This window comes from Ornithorhynchus anatinus, chromosome 11 (assembly GCF_004115215.2).
Source record: "Ornithorhynchus anatinus isolate Pmale09 chromosome 11, mOrnAna1.pri.v4, whole genome shotgun sequence".
NCBI lineage: Eukaryota > Metazoa > Chordata > Mammalia > Monotremata > Ornithorhynchidae > Ornithorhynchus > Ornithorhynchus anatinus.
This window is the reverse complement of record NC_041738.1, coordinates 16,527,100-16,539,525: the sequence shown is the minus strand read 5'-3', so window position 1 is coordinate 16,539,525 and position 12,426 is coordinate 16,527,100.

Sequence of the window (12,426 nt, the reverse complement as noted above, 5' to 3'; positions counted from 1 at the left end):
TGGCTGTTACCAGGAAGAATCCTCAGGCTGAAGAACTGCAGGACTCATCGAGGTTATTTGCCAACTCTCTTAATATATGGGTCTCACCCTCTGACCTGAGGGTCTTAGTGTCTAGGTCCTGGCCCCCAATCTTAAGAGTTCAGCTCTTCCCACCACCCCAGGGGAAATTTCTAGAGTGTGCCAAGCACTAAGCTGGGCCCTTAGTACAAGATTATTGTCTGGGATTGGAAGAGAGAGGAAATCTCAGATTTTCCTCTGATTCCCTCTGGAAACCAACTCTTAACCAGCCTTACTCCATTTTGTTTTCAGTCTCCATTTTACATTAATCTATCTTAGTTTCGGAAAGCATGCTTCAGCCAAACCCTTTCCTGTCGTCAATTTCAACCATATGTTTCCTTCCTGCCAATTTTAGCCACACCCTGTCATCAGTTAAGAAAATTGTTCATTTGTATATATTTTTTATTACCCTATTTATTTTGTTAATGAGGTGTACCTCCCCTTGATTCTATTTATCGTAATAATGTTGTCTTGCTTTCGTTTTGTTCTGTTTTGCTCTGCCATCCGTCTCCCCCATTAGACTGTGAGCCCGTCACTGGGCAGGGATTGTCTCTATCTGTTGCCGAATTGTACATTCCAATCGCTTAGTACAGTGCTCTGCAAATAGTAGCGTGGCTCAGTGGCAAGAGCCCGGGCTTGGGAGTCAGAGGTCATGGGTTTGAATCCCGGTTCTGCCACTTGTCAGCTGTGTGACTGTGGGCAAGTCACTTCACTTCTCTGTGCCTCAGTTCCCTCATCTGTAAAATGGGAATTAAGACTGTGAGCCCCACGTGGGACAACCTGATTCCCCTGTGTCTATCCCAGCGCTTAGAACTGTGCTCTGCACATAGTAAGCGCTTGACAAATACCAACATTATTATTATTATTATTGTTAAGAGTTCAATAAATACTATTGAATGAATGAATGAATGAATGAATGGAGCCATACTTGATTTGATTCTATTGTTACTATGAAGGAACACCATACCCAACACAAACTGTAAGTAGCTACCTCTCCAAATTTTCGGTGATGAGGTTGGGCCTGCTTTTAAGGCAAGAGACTCTGTCTGTCCTCACCCATATACATCTATATTAAATATTGCAATAAAGGACACCTTGTGCTATTTTGCTGCGACTTGATTTTCTTGTTGGACTCAACACCTCCAAGCACAACTGTGCTTCCAGATAGAATTCTCCCTGTAATTGCTTTTCATCTTCTTCATCGCCACCACCAGCGCCATCTTCATCGTGGTTCATTTGTCATTTATTGTGGGCAAAGCACTATACTGGCCACCTGTTCATTCATTCAGTGGTATTTGTAGAACATCTACTGGGGCAGAGCACTGTACTAGGTATGCTTTCATTCATTCATTCATTCATTTAATGCTATTTACTATCTACTCATACATTCATTCAATCATTCATTCATTTATTAGTGCTTATTGAGCAGCTCCCTTGTGCCAAGTAACATAATGTTGTGCTTTAATGTTTCATCACTCCTGATGTCTTTCTCTAATCTCTTTGCAGCAAAATAGCACAGGCTTGAGAGTCAGAGGACTTGGGTTCTAATCCCACTCCGCCACTTGTCTGCTATGTGACCTTGGGTAAGTCACTTAACTTCTCTGGGCCTCAGTTATCTCATCTGTAAAATGGGGATTGAGGCTGTGAGCCCCGTGTGGGACAACCTGATTACCTTGTACCTACCCCCGCACTTAGAATAGTCGTTGGCACATAGTAAGCACTTAAGAAATACCATCATCCTCCTCCTCCTCATCACTTAGATTGTAAATCCCCTGAGGGACAGGGACCATGTCTAATTCCCACCTGTGAATTATCTCCCAGCACTTAGTACAGTACTCTGCACATAGTAAGCACTTATTAAATACAATTACTAGTATTACTACTGGGGAAAAAAATGTAAGGATGAGAATTAGACATGGCCCCTGGACCCCAAAGGGCTCAAGGCTGGTGGAGAGTGGAGGGGTGGGGAGAGTTGGTGACAGACACATCAAGGAAGAGAGAAATAATAAAATCAGAGGAGCAAGATAAAAAGGCAAGGACAACTGTGAATATGGTAAGAGCTGCCAATCTCTGTGGCTAAGGGAGTGGTTTCAGGCCCCCCTTCAGAGTCCAAGGCCAAAACAACCCCAGGCTCAGTTTCCTCGGCTTTCCCAGTGTTCATTCATTCAATTCAGTCATATTTATTAAGCACTTACCGTGTGCAGAGCACTGTACTAAGCGCTTGGAAGAGTACAATACAACAATAAACAGACACATTCCCTACCCACAACGAGCTCACACTCACCTATCGAGGACTAAATAAATCATCCATCTTCCCACAGTGCAGAAAGGTCACTGATTAAGTGGCTTAATCAGGGAGATGAGGGTTAGTCAGGGAGGGTCTACTGGAGGAGGTGGCCTTGTATGGGGATTTTGGAGGTAGGGAGGGACAGGATTGGCAGGTAGGAGTGGGGATGGAGTTCCAGGCCTAGTGACGGCATATTTACATAAGGGCTTTGAGGCTATGAGGGAGGAAGAACAAAGAGAGCAAGGCAGGTTGACCAGAAGGGAGTGCGAGAAGAAGAAAGGGGGGGTTTAGTCTGGGAAGGCCTCTTGGAGGAGATGTGCCTTCTATTAGGCTTTGAAGATGGGGAGAGTAATTGTCAGATTTGAGAGAGGAGAGGCAGGCCATGGGTTAGGAGTTGGTAGCGAGATAGGCGAGATCGAGGCACAGTGAGAAGGTTGGCATTAGAGGAGCGAAGTGTGGGCTGGGTTGAAGAAGGAAAGTAGAGAGGTGAGGTAGGAGGGGGCATGGTGGTGGAGTGCTTTAGAGCCAATGGTGAGGAGTTTTTGTTTGATATGGAGGTAGATAGGCAACCACTGGAGATTTTTGAGGGCGGGGGTGACATGTCCTGAATGTTTCCGGAGAAAAATGATCTAGGCAGCAGAGTAAAGTATGGATTGGAGTGGAGAGAGACAGTAGGCTGGGAGGTTGGCAAGGAGGCTGATGCAGTAATCCAGGCAGGATACGACGAGTGATTGAATTCATGTAATAGCTGTTTGGATGGAGAACAGAGGGTGGAGTTTAGTGATGATGTGAAGGTGGCACTGACAAGATTTAGTGATGGATTCAATATGTGGGTTGAACGAGAGAGAAGAGTCAAGGTTACCACCACTGCCTCCATTGAGTGTGGAACACCATATTGGCTGCCTCCTGGGTGCCTAGTGCCGGAGAGGTTTCAGAGTGTATCATCAAAGGACAAGACACAGCCCCTGCTCCTCAAGAATCTTATAATCTAATAGGAGATTAGATTACTATTCCCCTTCTCTGTAATCTGTTTTCATGTCTCTCTCCCCCTGTAGATTGAAAACCCTTCTGGTCAAGGATTGCATGTACCAACTCTGTTGTACTTTCCCAAGCGCTTAGCAAGTGCTCAAAAAATACCATTCATTGATTGGCTGATTAATTAGGACAGCATATTAGGACCGGGAACTAAAGGAAAAACATTGATCCCAAGTGGTAACTACACGATTAAACCTATCGAGGAATAAATCATCCATCTTCCCACAGTGGGCAATGGTCACTGATTAAGTGGCTTAATCAGGGAGATGAGGGTTAGTCAGGGAGGGTCTACTGGAGGAGGTAGCCTTGTATGGGGATTTTGGAGATAGGGAGGGACAGGATTGGCAGGTAGGAGTGGAGAGGGAGTTCCGGGCCGAGGGACTGCATGAGCAAGGGGTCTGTGATGGAAGAGTTAGGGCATAGAACAGCTAGGAGATCTGCTGTGATTTCTGGCTTTACTCTTCTATTGCCTGGGAGTCAGGCCAGGATTTCACTGCCATGGCTCAGAGTGGAATATTAATAAACAGTAAGTTCCATAATTGAAGCAAATTAAGATCTCCGAGCTGATTTTTTTTTTAATGGGTGAGTGGGGGCCCAGAGCGGCCCGGATCCTGGTGCTTTGATGGCCATAACCGCGAGGATGTGGATGATAAATTAGAGGAAATGCTTTCCATAATTTACCTCAAACAATCACTTAATGGGAGCAGTAAATTTCTGCGAAATGGGTGAATAGTGTCCATCCATTTTATCGGCCCCCTCAATAAAGCAAACCTCCCTGGCTTTTAAGATTAAGGCAGCAAACAAAAAGCGGCATTTATCCTCACACACCAAATCTGTGCGCCGGGAAAGTGCAGGCACTGACAGGAATTTCAATTATTTAATCAAAAAGAAAATGAAAGAGGCTTTAAGTGTTGTGAGTCTAAGGCAGCCTTTTCACAGACCAATCTAGTGAGGCCTCACATTGAATATGAGGCAGAGTGGGGAGGAAATTAAGGCAGATCGGGTTTAAATCATGTGATTGCAAATAGTAAATTAGTTTCTCGATGTTTTCATTTAAGTGTTTAAGTGAAGGTTTTATTCCTAATGTAGTGCGGTGACACAGAATCAAGCCCTTATCCAGCTCTCTGGCCCGCTGCCTGGCTCCCCAGTGCCCTGCTGCTGAGTGAGGAGGAGGAGGAGGGCAAGAAGGAGGAGGAAGAGGAGGGAGGAGAAGAAGGACAGAGGGAGGGGAGGCTGCGGGTCTGATGTGAGGGTGTTTCATCTCCCTCTGCACCCCACATTGGCTCTTCTGGCTCACTTGGTCCTGGTCACGTTGGTTTCACATTGGATTTGGATGGGAAGGCAGGCCCTCCAAATGAATGTGCTGACCCCAGTCCTGACCAGAGGCTGACAGGCGAGATGGTCAGTGATGGGCAACCAGAAGCATCAGCCCGGATCATCCTTGATAGTTCCTCGATGGCTCCCTGAGGCTCCTCTGCAGTGGAGGCTGGGGAGGGCTCGTGTACTACGTCTCCTGGAAAAAGAAGAGTCCTGTTGGCCTGGCTGGTTTCAGGTCAGGGAGCTTCAGGGAGGCCACACCCCAGCAAAAGCTTCGCTGCAGAGTTCGGAGAGGGCTGTGGGCCTGGCTGGCCAAAGACCAGGGGAGGTTTGATCCCAAACTGCCCATGGAGGGGACGACGGCTCTTGGGGCATAAGGAAAATGAGTGCCACCCTCCTTTTCTTGTCCTCTGTAAAGACTGGAACAAAATACCTGGACACAGGGCTTGGAGCTCTTCATCCAGTGTTTCCTCCCTAGGAGGCAGACCCCAGAGATTGAGGCCCAGTGGGGCAGGCAACTGGGAGCTTGGGTGAGTGAAACGCCATTGTCTCTGTCCCCTGCAATGAGCGTGGTGAGGTGAGTGGGCTCGGGAAGGGGCTGGGGTCTAGAGGCCGGGGGCCGGAGCTTAGCTGATGGCCGTTCCCAGGTCTCTGTGGCTTCAGCAGAGCAATCGGGTTAAAAGTTACCATGGCAACATTGCAGCTGGGTGTCCTACAGTTCGCAGTCTGGGATCCAGGGCCGACAAAGCCGCGGGGTCCCCCAAGGCTCCCATGGAGGCCGATCCCAGCCCTCAGACTGAGAGCTAGCTGCCTGTGCCCCCTAACTCGGCTGTCTGTCTCTCTTGGGGACAGGGACTGTGAGGTGATCACCCCAGGTAGGGGAAGGGTTCGGTCAGGGGCTTTAAAACAACAACAACAAACCACAATAACAAGGCCCAAGATGGGAGTCGAGGAGATTCTGGCGGCTTTTTGAGGCCACAAAGGTCACAACCCAGGGAACGAAAGAAAGGAGCCTTACTTTAGTTTTGCTTTTCAAATAGTTTCAAAAATCCACCAGCCCAATACACCCTCCCCATCTGAAAGTAACTTGGAACCTGAGCTAGGCACTAACATTCCCGACGTAAAACCAACCAGCATGATACTTCATGATATTCCTTTTTGTAAGCTAGAGAAAACACAACCTTTTGCTCTGCACACAAATAAGTGCTCAATAAATACGATTGATTGAAATAAATACAACTGAACCCTCACCCAGCGAGAGGCCTATTAAAGTGGACAGCATTTTATCAAGGCCCAGTACTTTTTCTAAGGAGCAGGAAATGAGAGCTGGCCTCCGAATCCATAGTGGCCACTTCCCCACTCCCTTCTGCTCCGCATACTCCTATTCTCCTTCAACCTCTACTTAGAACCCACTCCCTGCTTAAATTCTTCCCAGTTTAGGCCAAACCCGGCCCCTACCATTTGCTTCAACATCCCTAACACTTAAAGGGAAAGTTATCTTTGTCCTTCTTAGGTATCTAAGAAGAAGCAGCGTGGCTCAGTGGAAAGAGCCAGGGCTTGGGAGTCAGGGGTCATGGGTTCGAATCCTGGCTCTGCCACTTGTCAGCTGTGTGACTGTGGGCAAGCCACTTAACTTCTCTGTGCCTCAGTTACCTCATCTGTAAAATGGGGATTAACTGTGAGCCTCACGTGGGACAACCCGATTACCCTGTATCTACCCCAGCGCTTAGAACAGTGCTCTGCACATAGTAAGCGCTTAACAAATACCAACATTATTATTATTATTATTATCTGTTTCTGTTGTTTCAAGCTCTAGTTTTTTTTAGTTAGATATTTGAATGTTTCTTCTGACTTCCTGTTAATTATAATTACTGTTTTTGTGGAGTGTTTACTATGTGGAGGATAATCAGGTAATCAGACCAGACAAAGTCTCTGACGTATGTGGGACTCACCAGTTTATGAAGGAGGGAATAAGATTTAATCCCAAATATGCAGAAGGGGAAACTAAGTCCCAGAGAAGTTAAGTGACTTGCCCAAGGTCACACAGCTGGGAAGTGCCAAAACTAGGATTAGAACACAGATCCTCTGACGCACAGGTCCAGATTCTCTCCACTAGGAATTAGAAGTTCCTTGAAGGAAGGATTCTTGTCTCTTTCTTCTTTTGTAATTTTCCACAGTAATCTGCTCAAAATAGGAACTCAATAAATATGGTTGGGTCTGAAGGTGATGGTGGTAGTGGTGAGAATAGTGAGAATGGTGATGAAGAGGATGATAATGGTGATGGTGATGGGAGTGGTGATGTGGTGGTAGTGATGGTGATGTGGTGGTATGATGGTAATGATGGTGGTGGTGATGGTGAGCATGGTGGTGGGGATGGCTGTGATGGTGGTGATGGTGAGGATGATGACGATGGTGGTGGAGGTGGTGATGGTGATGGTGGTGGTGGGGAAGATGGTGATAGTGGTGGCGTTGGTGATGGTGGTGACGGTGGTGATGGTGGTGGTGGGACTCGTGGTGGCAATAGTGGCTATGGTAATGATGGTGGTGGTGATAGTGTTGGTGGTGGGGATGGTGGTGATGGACAGTGGCGGTGCTGGGGATGATGGTGATGCTGGTGGCATTGGTGATGGTGATGTTAGTGGTGGTCCTGGAGGTGGCAGCGGTGGTGATGGTGATAGTTGTGATGGTGCTGGTGGTAACAGTGATGATGATCATGGTGGTGGGGTTGGTGGGTGATGGTGCTGGTGGTAATAGTGATGATGATCATGGTGGTGGGGTTGGTGGGTGATGGTGCTGGTGGTGGGGATGATGGTGATGGTAGTGATGGGGATGGTGGTAATGCATGGCTTAGTGGAAAGATCCCGGGCTTGGAAGTCAGAGGTCATGGGTTCTAATCCCGGCTCCACCACTTGTCTGCTGTGTGACCTTGGGCAAGTCACTTCACTTCTCTGTGCTTCAGTTACCTCATCTGCAAAAATGGAGATTAAAAAATGTGAACCCACTTGGGACAATCTGATTATCCTGTATCTACCCCAGCACTTAGAACAGTGCTCTGCACAGAGTAAGCACTTAACAAATACTGTACTTATTATTATTATTATTATAATGGTGGTGGAGGTGGCAATGGTGTTGGTGGTGATGGTGATGGTGGTGGGGATGGTGGTGATGAGGATGGTGGTGATGGAGGTGGGGATGGTGGTGGTGGGGGTGACAATGGGGATGGTGGGGATGGTGATGAGCATTAAAATGACACTTAAAGCCTGGTCCCCTTTTACATCTCTAATGCTGTATGTTCGCCAAGCAAATTGTCTAAAGGTTTGGAAAAAAAAAATCTGACCACATCCCGCATCGCTGCCTGACTAGCTTGACGTCTGCTTTTGTTAAACCTTTTTGTCACAGTTCAGTCAAGTCCATCTTAGGACTTGAGGCAGGGCTTGTGTAGTTGAGGCAGTGAAACAGGAGTAGGGTTTTCCTAGGACAAGCTTCCCGATTGAGAGCTGATGATCAAGGTTATCCAGGCTACCCAAAAGCCTCTCAAGGCAGCTGTGTGGGAGCATAAATGGCAATGGGGGAAAGTCAGATGCTGCCTGTCAATCAGGGCAAGGTTTGGTTCCAGAGTTCCTGGAATGTAACTCAACAAATGTTTATTGTAACTACTCCTATTGTGAATGTTCGTTTAGTCTGGAGTGCCATACTTGATTTGAGTGGTTTTCTACTGAAAACTTCCATTTAGAAAAATCCAATTGCTTGGTGAAGACATGATCACAAGTCACCAGGTGACCCAGCAGGGCCATACCGGGTCAGACCCAAGTTGATCCTACCAGTGGCCGATCTCCGACAGTGGCATCAAGAGAGGGAGAAGAAAAATCTGGGGACCCAGTCTGGCCCCGAGAGTTACTACAGAAGTGCAGATAGTACTTAAGTATCGACTGGGTGGAAGGCACTGGAGAAAGTAGAACAGAAGCACAAGACATGTTCTTGCTTACTTTTTATATCATCTTGCGTCATCTCTCCTATGATATTCAAGTGAAGGGATGATTGGAGGGCTCTAGACTATGAGCACCAAGTGGGCTGGGAACGTGTCTGTTACACTGTTGTATTGTACTCTCCCAAGTGCTTAGTAGAGTGCTTGGCACACAGTGAGCACTCAGTAAATACTGTTGATTGATTGATCGATTAAATGATTGGAGAGGGCAGAAGCCTGATTGGAGGGGGTCAAGGAGAGGATTAGAGGGGGTCAAAGAGGGAATTGGAGGAGAGAAAGTGAAGGCAGCAGGTGTAGGCAATTCGCTCAGAGAGTTTGGAGAGGAATGGTAGGAGGGAAATGGGGCGATAAGAGGAAGGAGTCACGGGGTCAAGTGAGGGATTTTTAGGATAGGGGAGACATGAGCATGTTTGAAAGCAGTGAGGAAAAAGTCACTGGAGAATAAATAGTTGAAGATGGCATTCTGGGGGGGAAGAATGGAGAGGGCAAGTGTTTTGATTAGATGCGAAGGATGGGCTCAGAGGCATATCCATCCCTGGAACACCTTCAAATTAGAAAAGACCCCAGCCCTTCCTGCACCCACCTATTCTAGAAAGTCCAGATCTTCACCTGCCTGAAAGCCCCTGAGCAGACTCTGTGATCTGAACCTTTGATGGGTGAATGTTGAATACCCTTGTGGGAGGGTGGTCAGACAATAAATCACTAGTATTTATTCATTCAATCATATTTATTAAGTGCTTATTTTGTACAGAGCACAGTGTTAAGTGCTTGGGAAAGTATAATACAACAATAAAGAAAGACAATCCCTGCCCACAATTTATCCAGCACCTACGGTGGGAAGAAACCTCTCCTAAACACTTGGTCCACCACAATAGAGCTAGTAGTTATGAATCCTGCCCTCAAAGATCTTACAGTCTAGCAGGGAAGAGAAAGACAAACACGGATATAATATACAGGTAGGAGGAAAAGAACTCTGGGGCTGTCTTCCCCTTAACTTTCCCATCACTATAGATAGCACCTCCCTGTCTCATTATCCTTGATTCATCTATCTCATTCAACTCACATATTCAATTTATATTCAATATGTTAACCCAGGCCACATACTTAGCTCCTCTAGTGCTAAATATCGCACTGTGCCTCCATCTCATCTGTCTCACTGCTGACCCCTGGCCCATGTCCTGCCTCTGGCCTGGAATGCCCTCCCTCCTCAAATCTGACAGTTACTCTCCCCACCTTCAAAGTCTTATTGAAGGCACATCTCCTCCAAGAGGCCTTCCCAGACTAATCCCCACTTTTCCTCATCTCCCACTCCCTACTGTGTCACCCTGACTTGCTCCCTTTGTTCTTCCCCCTGCTCCCAGCTCCAAAGCACTTATGTATATATCTGCAATTTTATTTATTGGTACTGATGTCTGTCCAAACTATGAGCTTGTGGTGGGCTTGTGGAATGTCACTGTTTACTGTTGTATTTTACTTTCCCAAAAGCTTGGTACAGTGTTCTGCACATAGTAAGGGCTTAATAAATATGATTGAATGAATGAATGGATGGATGAATGAATGAATGTCACTAAATGCTGTTGGTTGAACTGTCACAACACTGCTAAAATCTGTTCTTTACTCTCCATCCAAATAGTTACCGTGTTAATCCAGGCACGTATCCTATCCCTCCTTGATTACTACATCAACCTCCTTCTGATCTCCCTGCTACTTGACCCTCCCCATTCCAGTTCATACACCACTCTGCTGCCTGGATCATTTTTCTACAGAACCATTCAGTTCATGTTTTCCCACTCCTCAAGAACCTCCAGCAGTTGTGCATCCATCTCCACATCAAACCATTGGCTTTAAAGCACACAATCACCTTGCCCTTCCTACCTTACCTCCCTGATTTCTTAGTACAACTCAGCCTGCACACTTCACTCCTCTAATGCCAACCTACTCACTGTACTACACTCCTCATCTCTCTTGACCCCCGACCCCTCACCCATGGCCCTCTCTCTTCATACCCGACAGACGTTTACTCTCCCCACCTTCAAAACCTTATTAAAATCACATCTCCTCCAAGAGTCCTTCCCTGCCTAAGTCCTTATTTTCTCTTCCACTTCCTTCTGCATCACCTGCACTTGGCTTCACAACCTTTATTCATGCCACCCTCAGCTCCACAGGAGCAGCATGCATGGTGTAGTGGATAGACTATGGGCCTGGCAGTCAGAAGGTCTTGGATTCTAATCCTAGCTCCACCACTTGTCTGCTGTGTGACCTTGAGCAAACCACTTCTCTTCTCTGAGCCTCAGTTAAAATGGGGATTGAGAATGTGAGTCCCACATGAGACAGGGACTGTGTCCCGCTCGATTTTCTCATATCCTCTCTAGTACAGTGCCTGGCACACATTATTATTAGGCACTAATCCATAATTTATTATTCATTTATATTAATGTCTGTCTCTCCCTCTAGGCTGTAAGCTTCTTGTGGGCAAGGAACATGTCTAACACTGTTTTATTGTACTCTCCCAAGTGCTTAGTGTCCAGCCTAACTTGTATCTATCCCAACACTTAGACTAGTGTTTGCTACATAGTAAGTGCTTAACAAATACCATAAAAACAAACAAGCAAACAAATAAATAAATAAGATTGACTGCTTGATTGATTGATGGAGCTTCCTTTAGAAGTACATTCTGGCATCAACAGTCAAAAAGTCCTTCCTTATATATAGCCCATGCCCTCTCGCTGCAATTTGAAGACCCTCTGAGACTGGAGAGGGCACAACTTCAGAAGTCACATCTGAGGTTTAAGGTTCAGAGGCTTTTGGTCTTTCAAATAATCATTGTCAACAGCTGAGAAGCAGGGAGCTTGGCAGTCAGAAGGCCTGGATTCTAATCTCAGCTTTGCCACTTATCTGCTATGTGACCTTGGGCAAGTCACTTAACATTTCGGTACCTCAGTTACCCCATCTGTAAAATGGGGATTCAGACTGGGAGCCCTCTGTGGGACAAGGACTGTGTTCAATCTGATGATCTTCTATCTACCCCATCACTTAGTATGGTGTCTGGTACATAATAAATGCTTAACAAATGCCATGAAAAGAAACAAAACAAAAAAAGCACCCAGTTCCTTGTGATTTGAGCCCAGATAATGCAATCCTGATCCAATCTAATGCACTGCTTTAAAAGAAGAAATGTATTTAGTTCAATCACTGTTATTTATCAAGCACTTATTTTGTGCAGAACACTGTACTTAGCACTTGGGAGAATACAACAGAGTTGGTAGACTTGGAGTTGGAGTTGGTAGAGTTGGTAGTTTCCTGCCCAGCAGGAGCTTCTAGTTTAGCATCTTACAGCCAGAGTACATGTTCCCTGCCACCCAGTGCTGTGCAATATAGTAAAAAAAAAAATTTAATCTGCTTGAGCTTAATGAAAAAGTGTTACAGTTGTTCTTGCCCGAGGTAAGTGGACTTTCTTCCACAACAGTCCCGATCCCTACTTTTGGGTTTTTCCCAGCTTAAGCGAATACTCACTGCTCCAAGAGGAAGAAGAGGAGGAATAAGAGAGAAGAGGGAGATCAGCAAGCATTGACTGTGCTGACTGAAATGGTTTAGGTACACATTTGTCTGGATTCTATACCTCGTCCAAGCTGAATAAGAAAAACTCCAAAAGTTAATTGTAATAATAATGATAACATTATCATAATCATTAATAATAATAATAATAGTTGTGGTAATTATTCAGCACCTCCTATGTGCTGAGCAG